This window comes from Leptonychotes weddellii, chromosome 9 (assembly GCF_054177405.1).
Source record: "Leptonychotes weddellii isolate Sample4059 chromosome 9, ASM5417740v2, whole genome shotgun sequence".
NCBI classification, from domain to species: Eukaryota; Metazoa; Chordata; class Mammalia; order Carnivora; family Phocidae; genus Leptonychotes; species Leptonychotes weddellii.
In genome coordinates, this window is record NC_138377.1 from 89195844 (window position 1) to 89222462 (window position 26619).

The 26619-nt window shown below is 39.2% G+C and overlaps 1 long non-coding RNA gene across 1 annotated transcript in view; it reads right to left on the minus strand.

The window, feature by feature from the left end:
- The window catches only part of LOC145723532 (uncharacterized), a 129610-nt gene extending 104143 nt beyond the window's left edge, over positions 1-25467 (minus strand). The window contains exons 1-4 of the long non-coding RNA XR_014148662.1: positions 18304-25467; positions 11556-11619; positions 11215-11257; positions 9846-10960 (exon numbers count right to left, since the gene is read on the minus strand). This is a non-coding gene — a long non-coding RNA (uncharacterized LOC145723532). The remainder of the gene's footprint in view (positions 1-9845; positions 10961-11214; positions 11258-11555; positions 11620-18303) is intronic.
- Positions 25468-26619: the final 1152 nt, after the last annotated feature.

Genomic DNA, 26619 nt, shown 5'->3' on the forward strand with positions numbered 1-26619 from the left:
ATCCATGGGTCTTGTTTTTTAATCCAATCTGATAGCCTGTGTCTTTTGACTGGGGCATTTAGCCCATTTACATTCAGGGTAACTATTGAAAGATAGGAATTTAGTGTCATTGTATTGCCTGTAAGGTGACTGTTACTGTATATTGTCTGTGTTCCTTTCTGGTCTGTGTTGCTTTTAGGCTCTCTCTTTGCTTAGAGGACCCCTTTCAATATTTCTTGTAGGGCTGGTTTTGTGTTTGCAAATTCCCTTAGTTTTTGTTTGTCCTGGAAGCTTTTTATCTCTCCTTCTATTTTCAATGACAGCCTAGCTGGATATAGTATTATTGGCTGGATATTTTTCTCGTTTAGTGCTCTGAATATATCATGCCAGTCCTTTCTGGCCTGCCAGGTCTCTGTGGATAGGTCTGTTGCCAATCTAATGTTTCTACCATTGTAGGTTACATATCTCTTCTCCCGAGCTGCTTTCAGGATTTTCTCTTTGTCTCTGAGACTCGTAAGTTTTACTATTAGATGTTGGGGTGTTGATCTATTTTTATTGATTTTGAGAGGGGTTCTCTATACAGACAATATTATTAAATCATTTCATGTGAAATAGTATGTAGCCAAAAAAATTAGAGAAAAAGTGTAACAGAAGTGTGTCAGTTAATTAACAAAAATATTTTTCTAGATTTTTGTGATATTCGTGAGTTTTTAAAAATTTGTAATTTGTTACAATTTATTTTTTCATTATACATAAATTATCACTTTAAAAGGCAACAAAATTTTATAAATTTCTGGCATGCAAAACTCAGATCTGCTCCTGATCCCTGCATATTATTCATGATTTATATATAGTAAAAGCTGAAAACACACATGGGAAGAATACAAAGCAACTTTGGGATCTTGTTTACTTTAGGAATGGCAAGAGTGGTATGGGTAAAGGGCATGGTGCTTCCTCTGTGTTTGTAGCATTTACAAACTCAGTAACTGGAATCTCTGAATTCTAGTGTAAGTAAGCATCAAGCTAAATCTGAAACATGGTCTTGTTAATGGTATTTTAAGAAAACAGGTGGAATAAAATTTGCCTCATTCTATAAAATAGGATATTTTATCTCTATTTTTATTAAATAGATGCAGTTAAATTTGAACACAGGTAAGAGGGGCTTGCAGACTGTAAAATACTGTCAAATGTTAGTTTACAAAATGACTATCTATATGCAAGTGTTAAGAATGTCAGATGATATCTGACACTATGTGTCTGATATGTATTTATCTCAGTTAACAATCCCAATAAGCCTATGAGGAAGGTGTTATTATTATACCTATTTTACATATCAGATCAAATATGAAACTTCTTGATGGACCTATAAAATATTCACCTGCATTTAATTATTTTTTTTTTAAAGATTTTATTTATTTAACAGAGAGAGACACAGCGAGAGAGAGAGAACACAAGCAGGGGGAGACGAAGAGGCAGAAGCTGGCTTCCCCCGAGCAGGGAGCCTGATGCGGGGCTCGATCCCAGGACCCCGAGATCATGACCTGAGCAGAAGGCAGACGCTTAACAACTGAGCCACCCAGGTGCCCCTTTACCTACATTTATTTAATACCTTTAAAATATTTAAATAAGTGAGCCAGGTGCTTCACTCAAAATTATCAGTGTAGGTGTATGAGGTTATGTTAAGTATGGTAGGGGTGGTGGGCAAAAATGATATAATTATTGAATGAATTTTCATTTTTTTCAGTAATTATTGCATCATATATATTGAATACATGTTATGATAAATCTCAGGTTCAATTTTAGGGAGTAATACAAAGTAATGTGTATAGGCTTTTAGTTTCTTCCTTAAATTTTAATCCAGATTCCACACTATTCCTTCTAAAGTGAAAACTCAGCAAATTGAGAGTATTGTTCTATCATATTCAGAAGTTTCATTTTGGTATTTATGTGTGGACTATCTTATTTACCTAAAGCACTGTAAAATGCCACAAGTTGTATCAGAAAATTTCAGCATTGTGGAATTCACAGTTCCATTAAACATTCAACAACTATATTTGTATAATGTAGGAATTACATGTCACAAATTGGGGTTTGAAAGAGAAAAAAAAAATCCCTGCCCTCACAGAGCTTACAGATTCAAAATGAACAAGCCAATAAAGTAATAAATAATAAAGAGAGACAGAGAGAACTCTAACATAAGACCAGGGGGACAGATATTTAGGTGGGGGCCTGAGGAGACAAAAACTGAAGGAAAAAAAACCCACCAGACCATATTCTTTGTAGACCTCCACACTGTATCACTTCTAAAATGATCCACAGTCCAATAGCTTCATTACCAATGGCTTGAGTCAGGAGCAGAAACTCTGAAGTATCATACCATGGCCACAAAAGGAGGGCTGAGGGGGATCTTTGGTGAAGCAAATGGGGAAAAAGTTGGACGGAAAATTTCCTGCTGGAACGTGTTGGGAGTGTGTGGTATTTCAGCCACAGGCTCCTGATGATGGGACTTTAGTTGCTGAACGTGAAGATAATTTCAGCACCCTACAATTATGTGCCTAATTAAAATTAAGAAATTAGAACACAGTTAAAAGGAATAATATTTTGCTCACAGCTAATTTCATTAAAGTATTAATGAACAGGACTCTTTTTATGGCCAGAGGGCAACCACTTTCTACAGAGTACTTCCATGCTAGCTAATTTATTCATGCGTGAAAAACAATCCAATGAGAAATGAGGGAGCTGAGAACTGCTGGTCCTAATTAAAATATTTAAAACACCATGTCTATTTTCTTCCATCTAGCCAAATACCTAAGCTTGAGCCAGCATGGTGCCAATTAACATGGAAAAAGCAAACACAAACACCCATGGTTTCTGATTAAAGTGCACATTATTGTACCATGCAATATATTGTTCAGCACATATATGTAAATGTTTAATTAACCCATGTCTAAATCTCAGCAACATTCAAAAATCGATACTTTATTCCTAAACAAGTGGCAATCTGTGTACGGGAGACACTTACTTATTTATCACAGTGTTTTATTCAAACCTAATTTGAAGCAGTGCTGTGCTAGACATGCTAAAGTGTTTCTTAAGGGAAAGAACAGGGAGGAGATTCTTTGCTTGGCAGACTTCTCTTCAGATGGCAGCAAGATTGTTAGTCGCCAAAGACTTGTGAAAGGAGCTAGGTTAGCCTCAGGTGATATGCAATTTTTCATTAATAATGCAAGGAGGAGTCTGGACCTAAACCCATTTGTCAGCCTGGACAGCAATGACAATAAACACACACACACACACACAACCTCTCTCTTCTCTTTGTTAACTAAAGACCTGTCTGTCAGAACAAATCCCAGAGACATCCCTGCCATGGGAGCATGTTGGAGAGAAATGTCTGAAACTCTGAGAAGGTGAAGATTTGAAAACCTCACAAATATTAACTGGAACTTTATCAGTATGTTAAAAACAATCATAAAAGGAGAATTAACATTTTCATAGCTGCTATGGTTTATACGATGTTCACTCCAGTTATGTCTGTCTTAACAATCCTGTGTTGTTGGAAGAGCAAGGCTGAGCAAGGGAAATCAAAGCTAAGGGCAGTAAAGTGACTTGAGGAACGTCATGCAGAGTACATGCTGGAGCCAGAACTTAAACCCATGTCCTTCAACCCCAAAAGCAATCTACTACATAACCACATTGATTTTGAACAGTCACTAATTTTCTGTTTACATGAGAGATATCATCTTAAGAAACTTAATTACTACCCATTTAGCTATTAAAAATCATTTGTAGTTTGCTTTTCCTGGAAGGGACTGGGAGGGTGAGGATATATTAATAAACAACTTTTCCTCCTTCTAGCATTTTTCACCATGTTTCAACAACTAAAATCCAGAAATTTCAGGCTAAGACCTTAGAAGTAATTTTGTCCACAGGGTTTCAAACTATTTGCAGCAGCAGAATCCTTTTCTTCAAACACAATCTTTCATGAAACACTAATGTACCAACACAGTTGTAAAAGCAGAACCCTTTAACAAAGGGGTGGATCTCACTCCCCAAGCTGGCAACTGAGGCACCACCCCAGAACCTGCCTTCTAAAAACCACTGTGCTTATCAAATCCTTCATTAAACTGAGGAACTTGGGTCCAGAGAGGTGAGGCCACCAGTTAAGCACTTATGCAATATAAAAGACGTGAAATATGCTTACAGTAGTAACCTTGACCCCTTTGCCCAGTGCTGTTTCCACAGTACCATGGTCCCAAATAGAAACAACAGATACCATAATGCATGGAAAGTTACAATGTCAAACAGAGGCAGGAATGTTCATGCAAAATTACCAGCAACAATAGGAGAATGTAGGGCCATGAGGCAGGTTGGCCTGGTGCACAAAGCAAGAGGTAATATTGGAAGCAAGAGGTTTAAGAGAGAAATCTGTCTCTGCCCCATGACTACAGGCTCTTCAGCTTACTTCCCTGGGCTCCAGATTCCTCATCTGAAAATGGGGTTAACATCTTCACAGAATTGTTTTAAGAGCCAAATAAGAATCAGTAAATATGCCATTACAAAAGTACTTTATCCATTGCATTACAATTGCTTGTCTATTTCTGCCACTAGACTCTGTGCTTATTCCAAGATAATGCCTATATTTTACTATCTCTTTATCCTCAGTGCCTATTCAGAAAAGATGTTCAATTAGCATTGGATGGTGTTGTTGAATTCGTAATGATAGTAATAATGGCTAACATGTATTAAGCATTTATTATGTGTTAGGCATTGACACTAAGCACTTGATATTATTTAATCCTCCTAACAATCCCGTATGGCTGATATTATTATTGTCTTCAATGCACACCTGAAAAACTGAGACACAGAAAAGTGATTTGCTTGCTTAGGTTTCCAGAATTAATAAGTTGTGGAGAAAAGATTCATATTGAGATGGTCAAACCAAGCTCTTAATCAATATATTCTTCAAAAGCAGCAAAATGGGGTAACAAACTGAGAGTTATTAGCTAGGGAATAAGACAAATGTCATAGATGGAAAAGCATGTGAAATATACCACGCATCCACTGAAAAACATGAAAGGCAAATTCCAGAAAGAGTTTAGTTCTCAATGACTGTTCTAACAAGCAGAGGTTAGGGATGATTAGAGGACACCTCTAATATCTAAGAATGATGTTGTGGATGCTATGTCTCTGATTCAGTGTATCCGAAAAAGAAAGACTCTCAAATATGCTATAGCCAAAGGAAGAGAAGAATCAGAAGGAGTGGGGAAGAAGGAGTAAACACAAGGACATGGTTCACAACGCACCAGGGATTATCCCTGTGATCAACAACCTCACTGTTCTCATTTATAAATACACGTACACACCGTGCTAAACAGTGCAATAGAAGTGTCTGGTCACAATGCAGACTGATGAGAGTCAACAGAAGATGGCACTAGTCCTCTCTCATACTGAACCACAGAATCACTGTTTTAAACTGTAAATAGAGTTGGCAAGGGTTTATAGAAACTCATTAGTGATAGAGCCATAGCTGATCATGAAGGAAAGTTATACATACCTGGTTTACATCCCAGACATTTTCAGGGACTTCTTTTTGGGCAATCAATTCAGATTATGGTCAGAAACTGAATAATGGGCTGGCTGGACCACCAGCCTAACCCTCTGTAATAGTCTTCATGAGATTTTGGCATTTAATTGGTAATTAGCAACTACATTCATGTATACAGTCTCTTGTTGAAGACAAAATGGGTTGCATGTTCTTGGATTGCTAATTTGCAGCTGGCATTGACTGAGCCCTGGGTGATTATGGCTTTCTAATTATTAAGACTTCAAGGAAAGAGCTAATATCTCATTACTTTATCCCCTACAACTTACCTACATCCTACCAAATTTTTCAGTTCCTTAGATTCCATATTTAATTAAATGCATTTTCTTATAATGTCCCAACATGTAAGTTAGTATTTCAAACATCTGGCACTTTCTCAAAAAGAAAAGCCAGTATTAGATATCTAGATTTTTCAAAAGGTTTGTTTGTTTGCTTTTAATTCTCTCTCCATAAGCAAGTTTGGTTTTTGAAACTTCCACTTTCAAGGAAAAAGAAAAAGCAACAAAGCAAATCTCCAAGATAGAGTTTGCATTTTTATGCATCTTTAGCCAGACAAACATTAGTCCTTCCCCAGAACTGGAACAGCTACTCTGAAGAATGTAAATTTGCTGTTTTCTCAATATGCAGATAGGCTGTTGTCACAGATCCCCATAGTAATGAACAACTTCTCAATATTTAATAAGCCTGGCATTCCTGTCCCCAGGCGGAAAGCACAGACGGTTGGTAGCCAGCTACTAACTGACCATTAAAATACAGAATCTCTCTTTAAAATGTGCTTCAAAATAGGTTATATCACCTGCAGTGGGCAGTGAGTACTGTCCTCTGCCGGGAGGTGGCCTGTTCTCCCCGCCTGAAGAGATCTGGCAGGAGCAAAAGCAAAGTTAGCCTGCTCAATATTCAAATAGGGGCTACAACACAATCCTGTTTTGTGACAGGGCTTTTAAAGGAGGATGGGGGGTGGGGGGAGAGCCCATCAACAGCCCTATTTTTTGCAGTGTTTTAGGACGGAGAACTGCCAAGCAAGTGGAAATTAGGAAATTAGCCATGAAATTTTTTTTTTTCTTTTAATGTAAAAGAATGGAACTGTTCTGGAACTCTGCTTTCCGTTCTTTTCATGCTTGCTTGTACACAGGAGTGGCTTGTGCGGCCTCTGGTGTGCTGTGTGAGTATAAACATATTGCAACAATAATGCTTACTAATTAGACGAAGAAGCCATTAATTTAGAACAATAGTATTTGAACATTTTCAAGGTGGCTTTTTTAATTTAAGGAGTAAAACTAGTGTTTATATGATTATATGGAAATTCAGAAAATCATTAATACAATTATTTTCTGAATAACGGAAAAGCTAATATAATGAGTTCTCCTTGCTCTCTTATTGACCATTAAGAGAAGATGTTTTACTGTAACTATAATTTCAGGTTAACACAAATATTCCCACAATCACATTAAACATATAGACTTGTAAAATTCCTGAGTAGGCCTACTATAACTCTTCACCATCACTTCGTAAGATGTGATTGCTTTTTCTTCTTCATCAACAGCAATAGGAATTAGTGTTTTTTAGGACCACTTTCCATGAGGAAATGAGAATTTTTTTCTTCATCATTTCAGGAGAATTGTTGCTTGCATAATAATGAGTGGGAAATGATGAAGAGGTGAAGATAAAGATGTGGATGATAGGTGGCTTCCTAGCAGATAACTGGCTCTACAACCATCCTCCAATAATACCCTAATCCACGCCCTCAGGAAAACTAAAAATGGCCCTTTGGGCCACTTTTCAGAAGCATTAATTCTAAAAGTGTTTACAGTCATGTGCTGCTGAGCAGTAAAAGAAGCAAACCTGTTCTATGTTTTTGTCAGGAGACAAAACTAGGACCGGCGGTAAATACTATAATGAGGCAGATTCAGGGCCTTCATGAGAACTTCCCCAGCAGAGGTATACAGTAGTGAAATGAACAGGGTAACTTATAAGGTAGAGGCACTCAAACAGAGGCTGAAAGACTATCTTTCGTGGATGCTATTAACATTTTCAAGAAAAAATATAGTGTATTTTTCTCAAAACCTCATGTGAAATCCCAAAATATAACACAAATGAAAACAGCACTGCTCTGGTTGAAGTAAAAGATGGAGAACCTAGAACTCCATTTACTCACTTTGTTTTTACCCCCAAGGCTCTGCAGGCAACACCACTGGGCTCTAAGGAATGCAGTTTAAAAACAACTGCTGTAAAAAATCCTCCAAAATTATGTGGGAGATCATACTGACCCAGCAATTCTCAAGTTTTCTGCACTGTGAAACACATGGCAAGTGATAATTAACATGTAGAACTTGAACATATATGCAGATTCAAATATCCCAAAAAATTTCATGGGAAAGTAAAGCACCACAAGAATTCCCAGGCTTCACATATGCTGAAAGTACTTCCAGGTCTCAGGGAGCTAGCTATAACTCTGCCTGCCTCACCCACTCAAGACACCTCCCAGAATACAAGAGAGTTCGAAATAGCCTTGAATCTACTCTATAATTTGCAAAAGTAATAAATTTTTTGAAAATATTCACAACTTTACCTTATCAATAACGATCAATTCTTTGGGTCATCCCTCACAACTGACCACTACACATCAGGGCATCGTAACCCTGAGCTTAAGAACCTGAATGACTGCAGTGGTCTGCAGTCATTTTGGTTGGCTCACCCAACCAAAGCCCCAGAGCTGATTCTACATGCTAGATAATGCTAAAATAAAGTGAGTGTTTTTATTAACTTACACAACTGTCTTGAAATACCCAAATGCTTATAGGATTTTATGTATAAAAGCAAACAGTAGTCAATTTCTCTCTGTTCAGTCAGAGGCTTGGGCCTCATCCAAAAAGTAGCCTAATGAAATTTTATTGTCCCTCTTTTGAAATTATTTCACAGTATTCAATATTGTGATCAGCAGCTTAGGTTTCTATGTGGTAGAATTTAAAACAATGAAGTACTTTTTAAAGAATTTTGAGTATTTATGATTCACTAGACATGGTTGTGAATGTCTTACAAGCATTAGCTCATTTAGGTTTCACAAGAAACCCATGATAGAGCTATTGTTGCTACTACCCCCTTTTTATGGATGTGGAAACTGAGGCTTAGTGGAACTAAGAAGCTTATCGAGCTCTATACAATAGCGAAGCTGTAGAGCTGGGATTTGAACCCAGGCAAATCTGACCCCACAGCTCACAAGCTTAACCTTTATACTAGGCAAGAAGCCAGAAAAATCCTACTGTCCAGAAGGATACTGAAAAGGTAGTTCACAAAAGAACTGATTCTCAAGTTGTTATATGAGCTTCTCATCTCTGTTCTATGTTGTCAGTGAACAACAAAAGAAAAGAAAAAGACATAAATAAAGAATGGAGTTGAGGAATTGGAGGAAAGGGTATGGCTAAGCTACTTTTCTTGCAAAAGACAAAAAAAAATGTCAAGAATTCTGATTACTTCACCCAAAGGTCAAAAGAGAATTTTTTTTTTCTTTCGAGAAGATAAAGATGAATGTGTTGGCTCACCCTGGGGCTAAAGAATAATTAGAAACACCCCTCCACAGCTAACTGATGAGTCCAGGGGCACTGGCTCCCTGCTGGACTCAACGCAGTGCTGGGGAGCCTCCCAGAGGGCCAGCCTTGAGCAAAACACACAGGAGACCTGTGGCTCACCAGCAGGGACTATTGTCAGCCTTGTGACAACTACAGCAATAATATCACTGACAAAATATCTAGAGAGTTGTTTAGAATTATAAAACATCCTAGCCATCATAGAGTTTGATCCTCACAACCAACCTACCTGTGAAGCACACATTATCACCTGGTTTACAGATGAGGAAATCGAGACACACAGAAGTTAAGTGCCTTACTCAAAGCTTCTCAGCTGGTTAAAGGCAGAGTTGGGACTCAGAAATGATGTCAAAGCACCTCCCTCTCATCACATCCCTTGAAGCAGATGTTACTCATTCACTAGATAGGTAGCAGAGCCTCAGGGATAGTGTGCAGGATACGCCCTGGGCTCACATCTTGGCTCTACCATTCACTAGTTGCTGGATGACCCTCAGCAAGTTACTTAACCTATAAAATGGGAATCATAATAGTACACGCCTCATAGGATTTTTGTGGTAATTAACTGAAACTGAAGGAGTTAATGTATAGAAAGAGAAAGCAAAGTGGCTAGTAATACTAAGCATTCAATAAATATTAGTTTTTATCATTAATCATTCATTCATTTAATAAACTTTTCTCACATGGTTATTCTGCACCAGGCCTGTGTGCTTGGGCCTGATGATATGTGATAAATCAGGCATGATGTGTGATAAACCCTGCTCTGCAGTTGCTCACAGTCCTTGGGAGACCAACACAAAGAGAGATTTGTAAGACAAGTACAATGGCAAGTTATGATACAGGATATCATGCAGGCACATAAAATGGCTTTTTATCTAAAGCAATCAAAGCAAGATGCTTGAAGAGAGTTTGTAAAACAGCAATTTTTAATACCAAGAAAGATGCTACAAATTGAAACACAGTTCCAAATTAAATATGTCACAATACTTCATAAAAACAAACAACACAACTCTGAGATTTAGAGTTGAAGACCTAGTTTAAATCCTAATTCCATAACCTACCAACTATGTGATTTTAAACAAATAATTGAACTTCTCTGGATGTCAATTTATTCATCCCTAAAATTGATATATAATAGCAATGTACCTCACAAGGTTGTTTTGCAGGCGAAATGATGTATGTGAAAGTGTTCTGTAAATTTAAAAATGTCATTATAATTATTGCTAATTATAGGGAATGAGGAAGATACAGAAGTGGAGGAAAAGGAGGAAGAAGGGGAGGGAGTAACCCTTAAGCACTTGCTGGGGTGTTTGGGCAGCCACAAAGAGCAGAAGTCCTGTCATGCTCCCAGAGTCTGAGGTGTGCACAAAAGATGACGTTTTTCATTGAATAGGGCAGGCAAGGATTTTGCCAAAATTTTAAATCTACACAACTAGTTAGGTTCCCTCCCTTTCTCCTTACTCCAGGCCCTAAGTACTCTTCTTAGAGTAAAGACTTGAGCATCTTTACCTGAGGAAACCACACTACTGGTCTGTGAGTATTTAGAACTAGAGATGGCCACCTGCCTCCATTTTGGGAGTCCTTTTGTCCCATGGCTCAATTCCTAGTTGCAGAGGATGCCACTACCAGACCCAGGTGGGTAGACACAGGTGGGTAGCCCATCCCAAGCCATCTGCAGAAATGTTTCTCTTCACTACAACTCTTCCAGAGGCCCAGCCAAGCAACACTGAATTGAGAAGTGAAGTCGGAGTTTGCCAAGTGGAGAAGGACAGTGAATGGCACTTGCAGATGGCAAAACCTGAGGAAAGACACAGTGTCATAATGACTCTGGGGATTGCGAGAATGATGAGCAGAGCAAGGCAAATGGAAAGAGTAGGGAAGTAAAGGGCTACATGTGCCAGATGAGGGAGTTTAGGTTTTATTATAGTGAATGTGGAAGACCCATGGGAAGTATAAAGAGAGGAACATGACTTGTCTGAAGAAGTCATTCTGGCATCGAGCAGTAGAGAATAGAGTAGAAGCTAGGGGACGAGTGACAGAAAGGCCACTTACCTAAAAGGCCCATAATGAGGGCACAGACTCCATACCAGTGTGCCTGAGTAGAAAGGGGGAAGATTCAAGAGCTATTTAAAAGGCAAAAGGCAAAATAAATAAATAAATAAAATAAAAGGCAAAATCAACAGGATTTGGAGACTGGTTCGTTGTACGAGAGTGAAGCAAGGAGCAAAACCAACAGATACTCCTTTGGGTGATTGGACTAATGTACTATGGTTTTATCAAAATAGTCAATTTCAGTAAAAATATCTCCTTACATTGAAAATGAGATTTCTTATTTTTATTATAAATCTTATTTGATACTTCCATGAATTTGGAGTTCATGGATTAGATAATACCTCTTCTTTATGGATGGTGGCTGAGCCTCAGAAAGACGAATCTTGCCTCAGTTCCTGCAAATGGCTAGAAGAGAGAAGAATTAGCATTAACCCCATTAACTCAGGGTTGACAAGTAAGTCTCAAGTTGTATGCCAATTGGTAATAACTATGTGAAGCACTATGTTTAGATTCTGATATTGAGTCTGGCCTTGGAAAGCTAGATACTGTGACAAATTGGCAACGTATGTCATGACACCAGGAAAGGAGAGTGGTGGTATGTCAGATGTTTACCAGCCCTGCATCAGACTATGCTGACTCATTAGAAATGGATAGAATAAGAAGACAGATCGGCTTGGATCTAGCAAAGAGCTCATAAAAAAAGACCTTACTGGGTACAGATCATACATTGTACCAACTGAAAAAACTGATACCAGCAAGACTGTAAGGTGACCCAAACATGCCTAAGTCCTTCCACTCTCATCCTCATCTCATCACTCTCAAATGGGAAGCTCCCTTTTTCCAGACAACCACAGTCCTGTTCCAACATTTCTATTGCCAAAAGTGTACCCCCACTACCATACCTTCCCTGAAATTTCAGGTAATGCAACATTTTCTTTATGCCCATCAGAAGACCTTTTCCTAGAAAGCAATAAAGAAGAGTGGAAAGAACAGAGACTGGGTTTGAGAACTTCTGTTACCTGTTTAAAAAAGAAGAGTATTAATGCCCCAATCTCAGAGGTGTTGACAGGATTAAATAATATACAGACCTGCACGGCATACAGCAATCATTCTATAAATGCTTTAAAATTCTTATTTATACAATAAACTGATAGGATGAAGGGAGGCAATATCTTGGTCAATCAAGCTCTTAGAGGTGCCCTTAAAGTCCTATCTCTGCTTAGGGATAGCCTTTCAGCCTCAGGTGACATATGTTTCCATAACCTGATGGCTGCACCATTTATTTCAGACAAAATGAATCCAAATTATTTACAAGTGGTGCTTAATGTTCAAAGTCAAAGATCAAAATAAAAATTGTTCCTAAGTCCAATTATTATATTCTAAGGCTACTCAATCAACTCAACAAAATCAGTGATAAAAGTTGCCTCTAACTTAAAATTCCATTAGTCCATGAGTTGATATTTTTTTTTGTTCTCAAAAAGGCAAAACATGGGGTGCCTGGGTGGCTCAACTGTTAAGCGTCTGCCTTCAGCTCAGGTCATGATCCCAGGGTCCTGGGATCGAGCCTCACATCGGGCTCCCTGCTCAGCGGGAAGCCTGCTTCTCCCTCTCCCACTCCCCCAGCTTGTGTTCCCTCTCTCGCTGTCTCTGTCAAATAAATAAATAAAATCTTTAAAAAAAAAAAAAAAAAGGTAAAACATTCTCATGAGCGACATGCGGAAGCAGGAGACTGAGCCTAACAGGAGTTAAGAGTGCAGACTGTGCAATCAAACAGACATGAACTTGAATTCCAGCTCTTTTATTCACTCGCTATGTGGACTTGGGAAAATTACTCGATTGCTCACAGCCTCAGTTTTCTCATCTATAAAATGGGTAATGGCTACTTTAGAGGCTTTGATCAAACTAAAATGAAATAATGTATGTAAAGCACTTTTAGCCAAGTGTCTGATACACAGTAGGTGCTACAAATTACAGTTATTTTATGTAAATGGATTAAAGCAATATAAAAAAATGATGAAGTCTACCAACACACTGACTCGCAAGGTCGTTGACATGACCTTGCCTTTCCCATGCAGTTTCCTAATTATAATACTTTCTGTCTTCCCAGAAGAGCAAGTGTAAACTACAGACTTCTCAAGAATAAATTCTACCCATCAATCTATATTTTTGATAATGTATATAATAAACATCAAAGGCATGAACAAAAATTCAGACTGAGTTGGCCCAAACATCTTGGTATTGTGTAAGTGTCACTGAGAGGTACTTCATAATTATTTTTTAAATTATTTTACGAGGGTTGTCATTTTCCATATAAAAGAACAAATTAAAGTTCTCCTTTGACACTGAAAAGTCCAGTCAGTCACAGGAATTAAGAAACCAATGAAACCACTATTTTTCAAGCTCTTGGTACATACCTAGCGCAGTCCTAGGCATGGAGTGGATAGAAGAAAAGTATAAAATATGGCTTCAATGTATAATTTATCACCTCACTAAGGAGATGTGATTGGACAAAGGGATTGAATTCAAAACCATAATCACCAGACCATAATCAAGGTCCAGTAACCAGAGCTTACCCCACAACCAGATAGGTGAGACAGCATAGAGCTAATATTTGGAAAAAACTGGGTTTTTTGGTCCTTATCAGAAATGCCCAGTTAAGTAAGGAGTCCTTCTGAGAAGAAATGAAGCCATATTCTGAAAGCCTCAGGCAGCTGACCGTAGCTGAAGAGAATATTACCAAAGTCCTTTGGGCTATTTATCTTTATTGGCACTATTTTTACAGGCAAACGAGAGGAATTATTTGTTTCCGTATAGAATCCAATTACTAAAACTTTCAAGAAACCCCTTCCCAGCCACTGTCACAATCACCAGTATAACCAGTGTAACCGGAGATACAGGTGCTGCCTTAAGGCATCGCTGCTATTATTTTATCTCCAATACATTACAGCTCTGCTCGTGCCATAGTCACATACACACACACACAACACACACAAATCACAGCTCCGGAATTCTTCTTTACTGTGACTCTACTGCTCAGCAATACCATATGTGGGATTCTTTTTTTTTTTTATTCTTTTTTTTTAATTTATTTTTTATTTTTTTAAAGATTTTATTTATTCATTTGAGACACAGAGATACAGAGAGAGAGAGAGAAAGCATGAGCAGGGGAGAGAGGCAGAGGGAGAGGGAGAAGCAAGCTCCTCGCTGAGCCAGGAGCCCGATGTGGGGCTCGATCCCAGGACCCTGGGATCATGACCTGAGCCGAAGGCAGACGCTTAACCATCTGAGCCACCCAGGTGCCCCGATGTGGGATTCTTGTTACAACCAACTTTTTCTTGAGAACCCATTGCTAGACTCCTAAGTAGGAAGCATTTTCCCCTACCCCACTCCATTCAGCTCTCATAAAATACGTTAGACAACCCTCTCCCTCAGAACAAAAGGGCTTCCAGGATGTTTCACAAGCTCTTCTCTGTGGGTTTGAAATTATACACAGCAGTGCCAAAGGTAAGGCATTTCTAGAGGTTTTTGTTCCTTTTTTTTTTTTTTATTACAGTTCTGGGTGTTATTTTTTTTCTGCTCCCTCTCCCTCTTGTGGTATATATTTGTGGCCTACAGCAATCACTTTAGACTTTTTAGACACGTCCGGATAGAGATAGATGACACAAGTGATCTACTTATCTTCCTTTCCCATCACCAATAAAAGTGACAGCCCGCCTAATTAGGCCTAATAAAGCAGCCACAGAAAGAGTGGCGCAGCGGCGATCTAAAGAGAGATGGCACTGACCCGGAGATACAGGTGCTGCCTTAAGGCATCGCTGCTATTACTTTATCTCCAATACGTTACAGCTCTGCTCATGCCATATTCAAATGCAAGTAGCATGTTTTTCTCCTCAATTCTTAGATCAAGAACAAAAAAAAAAATCCCATCTAATCAAAAAAGGCACTGACAATTTTTCAGCCCCACATTAAAAGCAAAGAGTCATTCACAACAGTGCACTCCATATTCTATTTTATAATATCACTTTAAGCTATTGCTTTGAATCTCAGACATTTCTTTGTTAAGAAGGAAAATCAAAAATTCATCAGAAGAAGTTCTTTCTTCCCCCTCTCTTTTTTTTTCTTCCAGGGCTAGCATGGGGTTTGGAGCTGGAACCAACATTTGTAGAAGTTAGGGGTCCTTAAGCAATTATTGGCGATGAGAGTTTGACACGCTTGAGAGTTGTCAACAACTGACTTTAAACAAAGTGGAAGGAAGAAATAAACGGTGCTCTCAGCAAAATTAATATACAGGCCTGCAAATTAATGATGTTGTGTATTTTTTAAACAAGGGAAAAATATCTGAACTTTGCATGAAACAGCATTTTAAGTACATCTTTGCAAAAATTATCAGATTGTCAAAGGGCATCAAAGTGAACTGAGTCTGCAGCTATTCATAATATTTCCACATATGCTAAATGCAAAATTTATCTTACTTTGTTCGCCTGTTCTGTAGCAATTATTTGAAGCTATTAGATAGGGGAAAATGTCCTTGATCTGAAGTGCCAGTGCTTGTTCCACAGTAATTATTATAAGAAACACAACTCCCTACTTTGCCCTTATGCGCACGCGCGCACACACACACACACACACCCCCACACATAATCCACTACTTACTACTGACCAGATGCTACTCAGCCCTGTGCTTTCTATCTCACTTTCTTTAACTTATTCCTGCAAATAACCCATCCATTCACATGGATTTGATTGCTACATGTACACAAATAAGTTTCTCCAATCTCTACTTCCAACTATTAGTTCTAACACTCTTCTGTATCCAAAATGAAACCCATGATCTTCTTCCCACCCTTGCCCAATCTGAACCCCCTTAAAACATTCCTCCTCTCCAACATTCCCCCATTTCCAGTGGTAGGCATAGCTCTCTGTTGATAAGTTGTAATTTATCCCAACTCCTCTTTCTCCTCTGTGCTTTCCAAGATGGGGGTGATGTCATAATCATAGCCATCACCTATGGAGGGCCTGCCAGGTATTCTGCAGGATGACATACACATTACATATAGTGGTTAATTTAATTACCTAACAATTCTGAGGAACAGGCATATTTTGTCCACATGTTTTAACCAGTGAGGGAACTCTGAGAAATAATGTAATTTGTACAAGGCTATACAGCCAGTAAATGGCAGAATGGAATTCATGCATGCTGACTATCATAGCAAATCTGTTTAAAAAAAGGGGGGTTACTTTGGACTTGGTGGCCAGTTGTCTCATTTCATTGTGTGCATCCTCACAATTATGCATACCAATCATTTCTCTGAATACTGGAATCGGCCCTTAACCAAGTTTTTCATCTCTAGTGTCCATCCAAATCTATCATATCATGAGAGCACTCCCCATTTCCTCACATACAAAATTCCTGGATCTGCCCCTATCAGCTGGGTAACACTGGAAGACTCACTTACCCAACCTGTGTCCCAGTTTCCTATTCTACAGAAGAGGGTTTATGATGTGCTCACCTTGGAGGCTTCTGGCCAAGATCAATGAAGCTGCATGGAAAGGGTCTGGCAAAATACCTGCCATCCAGCAAGCCCAATTACTAGCAATTTCTATTGTTAATCGTTATTCCTTTCTGTCATATCATGCCTTACAACTCCTTGGAAGCAACGCTTAAGAGGCCTCTTGAGAGGTCAAGTGTCAAAGTAGGGAAAGACTGGACTTAGAATTTCACAGATGTCACTTGGATTTTGGAGTCTGCCATTGATTACCTTGTGATGTTGGATAACTCACCTCTCTAGTCCTCAGCTTATCAAATGTAAAACGGGTATGATAGCTCTGACTGCTCAGTGTTGGTATAAGTTCTAAACGTGATCACAGAGAGCTCCTAGTACTATGTCTGACAGACAAACCATCTCATTTAACCAGAAAGAGGAGAAGGAGCTATTTAAGATTTACTGTATTACATGCCAGGCATGACCTAAGAATTTCACATATATTCCTGGTATAACCCTCCAAACAACACCATGAGGTCACTCCCAGAATCTCTATTTTTTAGATGAGAAAATTGAGGCTTAGAGAGATCATGTAACTTCCCCAAATTACATAGCTAGTCAGTGGCTGAGATTTTAACCTAAGCTGCCTCTCTCCAGAAACTGTACTCTAAATCTTCTTAGATAATTATAGTTCCTGTTTCCTCCCTCTATGAAGACTTCTTTGACTAACAGTCGCACTCCATCCCTCATCAACCAGGAACACACACACATTTAGTTGTACATAATGTTCAGTAATAGGCAAAACCAAACCACACCTAAAGAAATCAGAACTGTGGTTGCTTTTGGGAAGAGTTCAGGGATTGACTGGGAAGGACACAAGAGAAATGTTTGGGGTGATAAAAGTTCCGTGTATATCTTAATTCAAGTATTGGTTACACAGATGTCAAAATTCATCAAATTGTACACTTCAGATTTATGCATTTTAATATATATAAACTACACTTCAATTTAAAGAGATAAAATAAAATGAGATAAATTATATAAAACTAGCAAGCGTCAAGCAAACAATGTATGGCACTATATATTTCAGACGTTCAGTAACTATTTAATAATAATGCCCACCAAATGCTAAACACTGTGGTTGGGGATGGAAATAGCATGGTGGTTAATCATTACTATCATTTATGTGGTATCCATAACTCTTACTGTTCAATAGGGTGGCTGGACACAGAATGGTAAATGGTGACTTACCAACAGAAAGTGGACACTAAAAGAGCTGAAGCTGAAAGCCTGCTGTGCCCATGGGCAGGTAGTAGGGAGTAAAAGACAAACCGTGGGAACGGTGCCATCAGAAAGGCAGAAGCTAGAATGAAAGGATAATCATAGGAAACAGAGGGGAGTCCAGGTAAGCCTTGGCGATAGAAAGCAGGATGGAGTATGCCCTGACAGGCAGGCAGAGCACATCAGTGTGCCAGTGATGGTCTAAAGGTCCCTGAGTAAGTACAAGGGGCCCATTACAGAGCAGGCACCCATTTACCCAAACCATGGGACAAGGTAAGGCCTTGGCAATAAGATTGGTCCAAGCACCAGGGTGGGGCAGACTAACCTAGTGCTGGCTGATGCTGGGTTGAAGCAGGAGTCCATGCTCACCTCCTCCGTTCAGGACTGTCCCCAAAGGTAGAAGCAGGGAATGACAAAGGACTCCAAGCATGGGGAGAGAAGAGATATGGGGTCAAGGCAAATCAGATCCCAACATATACACTTTCCAGGCTTTGAGAGTAAACAGCTGACCTGCAAGAAGGGCCACTGGCCAATAACATGTATACTCAGATTAACCATGGAATTCCATGGGAATGGTAGTACATCTTGGGACTTGCATAGGACTCCTGACATATGTGTTCTGTGTTCAAACTAAGAACAGTCACTTGGAACTCAGATGGACCTGGGTTTAAAATCAGCTCTGCCACTTACTGTCTGGCTGACCTTGTGGGTCTTAGGGTTCTTCTCAGCAAAATGAAGATGATAATGGTAACTGCCACTTAAGTCTATTAAGAAGATTCAATGAGGTAATGCTTGTAAAATTCATAACAGTGACTGACACATAATAAGTGTCCAACAATGTAAAGCACTGTTATTAAGAGCTGAGTGTCAGCTCCAGGCAGAGAAGCCAGCACACAATGGGGATGTGTTTTAGTTTCATGTTTCATGTAAAACATAAATGGCAACAACACTGGGGTGGTTACTCATATTATTTTATTCATGCCCTCTATGCAATATGCCCTCCAATAGGAGAATTTCCATTCCATAATGTAAAAGCTGGTGTATTCTGCATTCTAACAGTAGAAATCTCTAGCCTACAAAATTTCCAAATTTATCAGAATCAATGTCCGTAATGACAGATTCAAGCCCTAGAAAATTCTGATGTGCCTGATCCTGAACAGAATTTCCTAGTGTCTTTTGCTGCAATCTTACTATTCTTTGTGACTCAGTAATATATTTTGGTATCAAAACAATAAGAATCCCATCTCCTGATCATTCAAGAAATCTCCATCATATGAAGAAGACAATTATAGATGGCTCATATTTTCAGCATCAGTTGATACTAGTTTAACATGACTTAGTTAACATGACTTATCAGCTCTGATCTCTGTCAGCCAGAAAATTCTGAGGAAGATGGTAAACCAAGCTTGGATATATAAAATAGCTTTGTTTAATTTGTGGTGATGATGCTATTTCAGATGGCCCATTCCCAAAATATATCCCTTAGCCTCAAATTAAAAGTTGGTAGCCTACCCATTCCTTCTTAAGAACAGTCAATGGAAATTAGTTTACCAAGAGATTTCAAATTTCTCATGCTTCCACATTAACCTTTTTATATTTCTTCTATAATTTCACAATTAGAGTAAAATGTAATAAGTAAGGGTTCTGTTACCCCTCCCAAGTCTGTTCCAATTAAGAAACAATATGAAAAAGTGAAATGTTGGGCTACACAATAAGGGGTCACCTTACACACTGCACATATGCTGGGCATACTGTCTTCTCTTACACACAGTAGGTAGTGCTCTGCACACAAGAAGCTCTCCATAAAAGCAGTTGAACAATAAAAATAATGGATTGTATAGCAAAAGCAGAAAGCACTAAAATTATAATTCTCATACCGAATAAAACAGAGGCACAGCTTCCTTTGTGGCTACTGGAAGTCCTGTATGGATGAATGGTAGGTCAGAATATTAGAATTAATTATTTTCTCATCCTTTTTTGCCACCCGTTCCCTGCTATTGGTTCAGCATCTTTTCAATACCTCAGTGACTCAAAGATCAAATGATACCTTCCCAGATATATTTCCAGCCTCCACAATAAAGTTTCTAAACACACATGTCACACAAGAAGTCTAATAAATTCACTGTTTTGTTTGGTCTGATGATCTAAGCCAGAATGAATTAAGAGAGCTGTTTCAGTATTTGGTTTATTTCGAAATGTGTGGGCATGCTTTGAGTTCTGAAAATCCCTTTGTAATAATAACTCTTGGGAAGAATTCTTCAGGCCACTCAGAGGCTTAACTTGCAAATGAGTGGGTGTCCTCCTTTAGCTTTGGCTACCAAAAATGGCTGACCCTACAAGTACATTAAGTATATGACCGATCTGGTTGAAGGACTAAGTACAGTAAGTAGTACTGCTTTTCATTACTGGTTGGATTATACTGTGAGTGGCAACTGGCTGTTGCATTTCCCACACTTGGCTTTCTGCTCCTTCTTTTGAATACACCTCTTTAGGTAACTGATCAGCAAACCAAATGCAAAGAAATACCTTTGCTAACACATGTAGCCATTGCTGGGTCAGCATTGCTCTATCTCAGAATCAACTGGTAAAAAACTGAACGAAAGCCTTTAACCCTCAATGAAATGAAATAATGTACTTTCCTATGTAGGCCTACCTCTCCTTCCAAGGAATGTGCACATACCTACACACACAAAAGTGACATTTATCATCATCCTTTTAACGAGAGATCATGAAAGCTATGGCAAGAAAACAAAAACAAAAACAACTTCATCTGTAAAGAGGCAAAGGAACTCCAGGCAAGCCTTTCCTATTTTGAAGGTCATGTATTTAGACATCCCAGGTTCCAGAACTGTTCAGTGAACCCCAGAACAACATGGGAAATAGGCAGGCCTCGGGTTTAATTCATTGAGCGATTTTACACTGAGAAGATCTGCCATATCACAAAGAGCAGGTTTCATTCAGTATATGTTGCTCCCCTCCCCACCTTCCAACACCAGTATCACTTCTTACCAGAGGGGGAAAAATTGCTTTTTAAATATTGACTTTCTCAGTCACTGCCAAGGTCAATGAGTCAGCCATGAACCACATTTGTTGCTGCCATCTTATGCATATCTCGAACTATGCTGCTTGCCAAGAAGTATCTCCAGGGCAATAGCAAAGCTGCAGTAACCTATCCTGAGCTGAGATTCTAGGCATCTGAGCCAGGAATGCAGGGAATAATTGCCTCCTTCAGTGTAGGAGTCACCATTCAACCTCCTAGTGACATATCTCAATGACACCCCAAACCTCTATATTCTGAGGCCTTACCCTTTACTGCAAGGCTCCCAAGTCAACTTGCCTTGTGAAGCTAATCATCATCACTAACAATTAATTTAATAGTTACTACATGCCTGGCACTGTTCTAAATGAGTTTACATCTATTACTACCACTACTACCACTAATTAATAGCTAATACTTAGATAGCATGTATTATTTGTCAGGCATTGTTTCAAGAACTGTATATGTGTTGGGGCACCCAGGTGGTGCAGTCAGTTAAACGTGGGGATCAAGCCTCACACTGGGCTCCCTGCTCAGCGGGGAGTCTGCTTCTCCCTCTCCCACTCCCCCTGCTTGTGTTCTCTCTGTCAAATAAATAAATAAAACCTTAAAAAAAAAAAAAAAAAGAATTGTGGGACGCCTGGGTGGCTCAGTCACTTGAGCGTCTGCCTTCGGCTCAGGTCATGATCCCAGGGTCCTGGGATTGAGCCCCGCATTGGGCTCCCTGCTCAGCGGGGAATCTGCTTCTCCCTCTGCCTCTGCTGCTCCCACCCCTGGGTTGTGTTCTCTCTCTCTCAAATAAATGAATAAAATCTGAAATGTGTATGTGCAATCCTCACAATATCCCTAAGAAATAGGTACTTTTATTATCCCTGTTTCACAGATGAGGAAACTGCAGCACAGAGTGGTTAAGGAACTTACCTGAGGACACATCTAGCAAATGGAGGAGCTGACCTTCTGTTACCTAACTCTAGAGCCTGCTGTCTGCACATGCCCTTGAATCTCATGGGAAAGACAGACCTATAACAACCAATCAAAAGTTCTGGTTCCTTTAGAGAGGAACTCAGAAAGAGCTGAGACCTGGTGCATCTTCTTGGAGAAAGTGACTCTCGGGCTGAGTCTTGAAGGACCCAGGAGGAGTAAGTCAGGGAGGAAAGAAAAGGAAGAGCTTTCTTGACAGGGGAACAGTGCAGACACAAACCTGGGATGGGGAGGAGAGAAGAGTTTACTCAGGAAATTCCAGGCAGTTTTATAAAGTTACAGCAAAGGATGCAGAGGGGAAGAATTAAGAGATAATAGTGAAGGGTGCTGAACCTAGTCCAGACCTCCACACCGGCACTGCTGCTCATCTAAAGTTAGACTGATCCTGAGAACAACGGCAGCCTCTAAGCAATATGAAGCTAAGCAACTGCACACATGGGCTGCCTTTTCAGGAATATCCCTTGGAAATTACATAGACAAGAAAGAGAAACTGATTAGGAAGCTATCAGCAAAATCCAGGTGAGAAATGATGAAGTTTGAACTAACACAATGTCAATAATTATAAACACAGGAGAAAACACCCCATCTTGAACATTTTGATATTGCTTTAATAAAAAAATGCCTGTGTAGATATGGAATCCCTGAAGTTCTTTTCCCTTCGAGGACTAGACTGTAGTTAAGTCTACATGGACCTCATAAGTATACACTTATATCTTGAAATCAAACATAAATGAGCTCACCATTTCAAGTTCCATTACACTAGAACTCAACTCCTTCCATTACACTAGAACTCAACTGCTTCCATTACACTAGAACTCAACTGCTTCCATTACACTAGAACTCAACTAGAACTCAACCGCTTAGCTGTTTCCATTATTTAATAAAAGATTTAATGAACCGAAATATTAAAAGCCCACGTCAATCTTATAAAAAAATCTTTATCATCCTCCTCCTCCTCTTCCACATCATCTTCTTTTACATGAAGCAAATTTTACCATGGGAATTTAAAGAACATCTCTATCATGTCTCACCTTGGGCCACAGTTATTAAAATAATGTCTATAACCTACCAGGAAGTCACAGGATGGCTGACCTCTTACAACATCTGTGCAGATAAGTGACACCACACGTGCCTCACACTAGATACTCAAAGGCTTTGTGGAAAAAAAAAAAGTCAAAAATCAGTGAGTGGGTGACACCTATAATTGGGCATGAACAATTTTCATCCAATATTTCACAAACCTACATATTATTCCATCACGTTCTCACAAAAGTCTATGCCATTTTACCTCTTTCCTTTGGCAAGGTGTCTTAAGGGATATCTTAATTATAAAAACAGTGGTTTAGGTGATTCAGTTATGGTGGACCACAGACCAAAAAAGTATGAGAAACCTGCTAAGGAACTTGGAAGATTTCACAGAAACCACTCCTGATAACCTTTATAATCACAAGGAGCTGGATTGGGATCATTTGAAATAGTCGATAATTCAAAAATATTCCATAGGTCATTACGATTTTAGAAAAGATGGGAAGAGATTGGCCCAGAAAGCTGAAGAGATTTACCTAAGGGCACACAGCCAATCAGTGGCAAAGCTGAGACAAGGACACACATAATTCTTAATCCTTAGACTTGTCTTCTCATTATTCCATGCTGCCTACTACTTTGTGTGAAGATATTATGAAAATATAACTTGAAACTTGATGGTATACAAGCCAAGGATATGCAAATAATGCTGAAATGGTGAACAAGCCTCAGGATTCCTAACGTTAATTCCTATTTTGCCACTTGCTAGTTGTGTGGTCACTTGGTTTTTTAGTCTCAGGTTTCCTGTTTGTTAAAGGCAGTAAATTCACTAGTTCTGCTTCTCACAGTCTATGAGACTCAACAGTTTCTTCGCCACAGTTGCTTTCCCCCTACTTAGAAATCTATTCATAGCATCCCCATCTCAAGGCCATGTCTCCAGCTCAACCTATAATCTGTTTTCCCTCTTTCCTTTCATAACCAAATTCCTCAGAAGAATCTACACTCACAGCTACCACATGCTCTGGGTCAGAAGTGGTCACACCAATTTTTAGCTTGACCTGGGGCAAGTCACTTGACCTATCTGAGCTCTGATTTCCTCATGTGTCAAATGCAGCTGTTGATAGTTCCACCTCTGGATTTCTGGGAGGTTTAAATGAGATAACCAAGGTAAAGTACATAAGCATTCATTCAACAAATATTTATTCAGCACCTCTTATGTACCAGGCAGCATTCTACAGCACTGGGGATACAACAATGAACCAAAATAAATGTGAGCTCTCATTTCCATGAGGCCAGAGAAGTCTACTTTTGAGAGTTTTCCTGCACCTCATCATTTCCCTTTGGACACTTAGAATAAGGTAAACAGAGCATGCCTCTTTGCCTTAGAACTTGTAGGAACTGAGCGCAATAGTGTAGATGAAACTACTGTGAAAACTATAAAAATCAACACAAATGGAAGGGATTTTTATTAGTACTCCTCAAGCATAAGCAAAGATTTACCACACCAATCCCAATATTGCCTTTCCTCCTTGGGATACTGGAATCTATGATGAATTAGAATCTTCCTCAGGTATCAGGTTAAGAAACCAGAGTACAACCCCAGTAAGTTACTGTACTTTCTATTCGAGTCTTCAGGCTAGAGAATCTGCATATCTGCTGAAAGTGAAGTCTCCCACAGCGGGATTTCCTTAACCCTCCTCCATCCATCTTCTCACACTGACCTCCTCCCACTCTGTTTTTATACTCGTCTCATCACTCCCATGGGGCCATAAGCTCCTGGAGGCAAAGTATATGTCTGGTTCACACTGTCACCATCTCCCTCTCCCAGACACGTGCTTTGACATGGAGTAGGCCTGCAAACATTGTTTACTGTGGCAGCCACCAGGTGTCAGGGAGGGGCTGGGCCCTCCAGGGGGCAGTGTATTTTGGTGTCCAGCCCTTCCACTATGCTCACTACGTTTTTCTTTTAAGCTCATCAGTGTGCTTTATAAGTAAATAGAAAATGCTAACCTTAGCATATTCAAAAGAACGTTTTAGCATGCAGCAATTAGGTTATCTCTTGGTTATTTATTTCTTTGGCTTGTTATTAGCTCTGCGTGGAATATTATTCTAATTATGTCAGCCCAATCAGCAGTATTGCATGTCCAGGCTCATTTCCATTAGTTTGAGCTTTGTCTTTCACACTGTGATACTAATTCAATGAGACATCAAACATTTAAATCGACCCGGGATGCCGAGGTCAGGCAGTTTTGCCCTTCCACTCTATTAGCACTTGGGTGTAATTGTGTTTGTCACTCCCCACATGACAAATAGTATCAGGGTGACTATTGGAGCACAAATGAGCAATGTGCTAATATATTATTTTGTTCTATAATATCAATATGTGTTTATTCAGTGCTCATGTGAGCCAACTTGAAACGGTCACTTTAATACAGTGGCTATACTACCAGCAAATGTGCTAGATTTTCAATGGAATTTGGTTGAAGAAAGGGAAATAAAAATGGTTGCTGGGAAAAAGAACCACAAAGGTCTCAAAATTCAGAGCCTCTTACCAGCACCAGCAAGAACTCACAAACCACCAGAGCAAATGGTAGAATGCAACACTGTTACCTCCTCAGTGGACTCTGCAAAACTCACATTCTCTGATAGTTTAAAAAATCAAGATGCAGCCTATTGTATTTGAACAAATATACGTCTGACCTGTAGTTAGCTCAAGCTGTTGATCTCTATGACACTGTTTTCGAGTGTGAGGATAATTGAAGAGATTGGCAAGCAGTAAAAATAAAAACTTTTGGAAATTTGTCAGTTTTTGTTTCCACAATAAAGTAGATACTGTACAATGAATTTTATCCCTCAGACCCCAACAAACCCTATCTGTGCTACTGCTAGATAATTTACCCTTATCATTATGAGACTTAAATTTGAATGGTGATACAACATAGTGTTACCCATAGTTTTTTACTTTTATATTTCACATTATACTATCTAAAAAATGACTAGGTAAACTGGTTTGGCAAAAAGTCCAAGCCAATATGCTGCACTTTCTGATCAGTAGGCGCTGTTGATTCTAAAAACAATTCTATTTCTGGGTCTCATTGCCTTCTCACAGTCAACATAAAGCAGATTTTGTTATTCCCATGTTGTAAAGTGAAAAACTTAGGCCTAGAAAGGACCTGATGTCCAAGTTCAAGAATCCATAGCTTGTCAACAATAAAGCTAGAACAAATATGGGTTTTTAGGTTCCTGCATGTCATGACCTGTCCCAAAATCCTGAACTGCCAGCCTGAGTTTGGGTCACCCTGCTCTGGTACCATCTCTTATCCAGGCTCTCCCTCAATCTTGGCTCTCAGCATAATCCATATAACCTGTGCTTGGCACTCTGCCCAGGCTGACTTATCTATCTTCTCCAAATCATAAACTTCTTGGACTAATGCTTGCATGTGCAAAGATATGCACTGAAAGAAAGTAGGAGGATAAATTATCCCTAACCTCCATCGAGAGGTTCAACAAATTACACCAATGTATGTTAATTGAAAAATCGCTCTTTATAAATATAGATAAACCTAAAAAGACACGATTAAGTACTTTTTAATAGCTTTT